The following is a 4,136-nucleotide window of genomic DNA, read 5'->3' as shown; positions in this document are numbered from 1 at the left end:
CCGGGATAACGGTGAGGACATAGTGCGTGCGACCGGTGATTGGCCGGAGGCTAAGGTACTGCGGGTGGTAGACCCCACTCGTCCAAGGCCCCTCCGCGTCAGGACTGACCATCGTCACTTTATCTGCATCCGCCTCGGCCTAGTATGTAATGTGGCGGTCGTCTCGCCCGTGTCTTCTGTCGGCAGGGTATAGTCGTGTGGAGGGATGGCTCGTGCGAGCTCGTGGACTGAACAACGGAGAGGTTTCTGGCGCGTGCGATCGGCGATTGGCCGGAGGCTAAGGTACTGCGGGTGGTAGACCCCACTCGTCCAAGGCCCCTCCGCGTCAGGGCTGACCATCGTGCTGTCACTGCAACCGGACGGTCCCCCGCGAGCGCGTTTCGTCTCGCTCTGGCCAATTGGAGAGCCGTGACAACAAGAGCGATGCGTCTGACTCATTCGAGGTCACGGATAACGGTGAGGACACGGTGCGTGCGACCGGTGATTGACCGGAGGCTAAGGTACTGCGGGTGGTAGACCCCACTCGTCCAAGGCCCCTCCGCGTCAGGACTGACCATCGTCACTGTCTCTGCATCCGCCCGGCTGAGTTTGTTCAGCGGTCGTCTCGTTCACGTTCCACACAACCGCGCGTCGGTTTGGGATAGCTGGGTCGGCGAGACGCCGAGAGAAGAGAGTGCGTTCGAAACTGGATAACGGTGAGGACATGGTGCGTGCGACCGGTGATTGGCCGGAGGCTAAGGTACTGCGGGTGGTAGACCCCACTCGTCCAAGGCCCCTCCGCGTCAGGACTGACCATCGTCACCTTATCTGCATCCGCCTGGTGGGGATCTGCACCGTCGACCCAAGCATGAAAACCCTCGTGTCGGTTCGGGCGAGAAAAAGAGTTCAAGGGAAAAAGGCAACGATTTCACCATTCGAGTTCATGTGGAGGACAAAAAGAGGACAAAATGGAAACGAAATGACCATGAGTTCATCGATGGAAATGAGGACAATACTGACGAATATGGAGAGTTCTAAAATTTTGCCAAATGACACCGATGGTTGACGAGAATCCCTAAGCCACGGGGTGGGATACAAACCTGAACTAAAGACCTGCCATAGTCCGGTTTTTTCCCCAAAAGGGCGCATGTGGACGGAGGGCACACATGGAAACCTAACCACCAGCCGAGCCATTGCCGGAGGAAATATAACGATATGCCAAATACCATAGCCTTTGGGACAAAGCCGATTCTTGGAGGACAACAAAAATGAGACATGGTACTTGGTGAAGCACCGGACATATGGAGCCACAGGGGCCAGAAAAGAGCCGATAGTACAGGGCAAGATGTGATGTGACGGTAACGGACATGTGTTAATGATGGTGGACATGTGTTACGAGATGAAATGCTTGGAAATCACGTAAAGAACCGATGCGTGAATGAAAATGAAAACAGATCATGTTGGGACCAGGTTGGGAACCCCTCCACAGTCTGCGACAAAAAAGCTTCCCGTGTGGGATTATTCCGGTAATAAGAAGGGAGTCAGGTGCCCGGTACCTGTACGCCACTATGAAGGCCTCTGGTGGTTGTACGCTGGTTTAAAGACTCGATTTACCCCCGCCTTGACAAATCGAGCGCCACAAAAAGTTGCGCCGTAAAAGGGCCCTGACTTTCCTTGTTGGTTCGGGTTGGCATCGCCGGGGCTTGTGAGATAAGTGCCTATTCTAGGGGGATGGAGTACACAATCTCTACGACCTCTTTGGTGCCTCTGGGTGGTTCAGGCCCGTGGGAAAAGCCTCAGAGCCGCTTCCTTGAGGAGCCGCGGGTGACTCACGGGTTACGTCATCGCCTGGAGGTGTCGGGAGTTCTTTGTTTTGTTTTGCGAAAAACCCCCGTCACGAGAAACTGTGCTTCTTCTCGGTTTGTTACGGTTGCACGCAGGTGCCGCCGGCCGTTCCCACAGTTTTCTCGTCGTGTCACCGGGCTGCTTGCGGCTATCGGTAGATGCACTGTGCACGTCTCCCTGCCACGAAAGGAAGGAGTGAAGGAAGGTTGGCAAATAACCGAATCGATCGCGTGACAAGGTACAGGGCGATCGCACGTATTGACGTGAGGCATAACGAGAGGGGGTTGGGCCTAGGGCCGGCCCCGGAGGTATCCGTCCCTGTCGATTCTCTCTCTGGGTTGACGCGCAAGAGCACGGGCATGGCAGTCCGCGCGTGCGTCCCCGGGCTAGTCTCCGGCAGCGGCGTTCCGCCTCTTAGGGTAGTCGGGCGCCGAATCCCTCCCTCTCGCCCGGACCGGACTTTCGAAGGCTCATGTAGATGGCACTTATAGACGTGTCGGGGCCCGAGAAACAATGGTCCCGCACCGCCGAGGCCGGAATGGTTACAGTTTACTGTAACCGCTATAGTCAACGTAAAGGGGTGCACGTTGCCCGTCTCTGATGCGATGAAGGTTCGGGAAGATCGATTCGATGGACGGTGGTCGAGCCCGGATCCATTACGGCGACCACCACGGACAAGGTACCCGGTTCCGCTTTTGCTCGTCTGGCGCGTGCCAACAAAACGGGGGTATATGGGTTGCCACCCGGCCCGGTCTTGTGCTACGCTCGGAGTGTTCTGGGGTTCGGGAGCCGTGGGAAAAGCCTCAGAGCCGCTTCCTTGAGGAGCCGCGGGTGACTCACGGTGCTACGTCACCGCATTCCTCCGAGGACAGTAGTTACGCCGGATCACCGGTCCCATTACCTGGCCTTCGGCGACATCTCAACGCTCACCCCTTGGGCCCCACTTTACCCAAGTCGGGATGAACCTAGGATGGGGGGAGCTCTTGATCGACCCTAGGCCCCACCGCCTAACTCAGCCAAATCAGGGGTGGATAAACCGTGCCCGCCTTGGGAGCAATAGACCTTCCGATGCTTTGCCAACTCAGGTGTTGCGATCTTGAAAGGTGTCTCCGGGCATCACTGCTCTACATGGGTGGCCGGGCAGCGGGGGGCTGACCCGGGCGGCCGCCTGGAGATGTCGGGAGGCACCTGTAGACAACTCTCAGCGGTGGATCACTCGGCTCGTGCGTCGATGAAGAACGCAGCTAGCTGCGAGAATTAATGTGAATTGCAGGACACATTGATCATCGACACTTTGAACGCAACTCGCGGCCCCGGGTCCCTCCCGGGGCCACGTCTGTCTGAGCGTCGCCTGACATTCAATCGGGCCCGACCGCGGCGGTGAGGGGCGGCACCGTTCCGCGGCGTGGCCCGCGACTGGGGATGCAAGATCGGGGAAAGTGTTATGCCAGCACGCACCCCGACCCCCTAAGTAAAGCCAGATACGGGGCTCGTCCATGCCCGTACAGAGAAGTGGTCGAGAGAGCGAGATTTCGGGGAACATGCATATGTGAGCGAGGCATGTCTTTGAGATCCACAAAGACCTCACAGTCCGCGGTCACGAGGCGGTCATTTGGATAGTAACCACCGACCCGTGAGTGTCCCTCCGCAAAATGGACTGGATCCGAGGCAAAAACAACACGGACCGAAGGCGCCGGCGCGTGGTGCGCGGACACCCGCGTCGGCAGGGCGATAACCGAAAAAATGAAATAAAAGGATCTCCTCCCCGAATCTCAATCGATCGAACCGCGGCTTTTATGGTTCCGACCTCAGATCAGACGGGGCTACCCGCTGAATTTAAGCATATTACTAAGCGGAGGAAAAGAAACTAACTAGGATTCCCCTAGTAGCGGCGAGCGAAGCGGGAAAAGCCCAGCGCTGAATCCGCTGCCCCTGGCAGGCAGTGGAAATGTGGCGTAAGAAAGGTACCACTCACTTTGCGCCCCGAAGGGCCTGAGTCCTTCTGATGGAGGCTCAATCCCGTGGACGGTGTGAGGCCGGTAGCGGTTCACGGGTCGCCCGAGATGGTACCTTTCCGGAGTCGGGTTGTTTGTGAATGCAGCCCAAAGCAGGTGGTAAACTCCATCTAAGGCTAAATACAGGCACGAGACCGATAGTCAACAAGTACCGTAAGGGAAAGTTGAAAAGAACTTTGAAGAGAGAGTTCAACAGGGCGTGAAACCGCTGAGAGGTAAACGGATGGGGACCACGCAGTCCGTGTGGGGGATTCAACCCGGCGGTGGCCAGGTGTACGACGTAGTCCGGCGGTCCTC

At 57.4% G+C, this 4,136-nt stretch overlaps 1 non-coding gene and 1 pseudogene across 1 annotated transcript; both read left to right on the top strand.

The window, feature by feature from the left end:
* Positions 1–3,020: 3,020 nt before the first annotated feature.
* Positions 3,021–3,174, top strand: LOC144193006 (5.8S ribosomal RNA). Its single transcript, XR_013325550.1, has one exon. It is a non-coding gene; the product is annotated as a 5.8S ribosomal RNA (ribosomal RNA).
* A 453-nt stretch (positions 3,175–3,627) lies between these two features.
* The window catches only part of LOC144193015 (28S ribosomal RNA), a 5,567-nt pseudogene continuing 5,058 nt past the window's right edge, over positions 3,628–4,136 (top strand).

Source organism: Stigmatopora nigra, unplaced genomic scaffold, assembly GCF_051989575.1.
Source record: "Stigmatopora nigra isolate UIUO_SnigA unplaced genomic scaffold, RoL_Snig_1.1 HiC_scaffold_42, whole genome shotgun sequence".
NCBI lineage: Eukaryota > Metazoa > Chordata > Actinopteri > Syngnathiformes > Syngnathidae > Stigmatopora > Stigmatopora nigra.
Note: the sequence above shows the minus strand (reverse complement) of the source record. Positions and strands in the feature narration are given on the sequence as shown.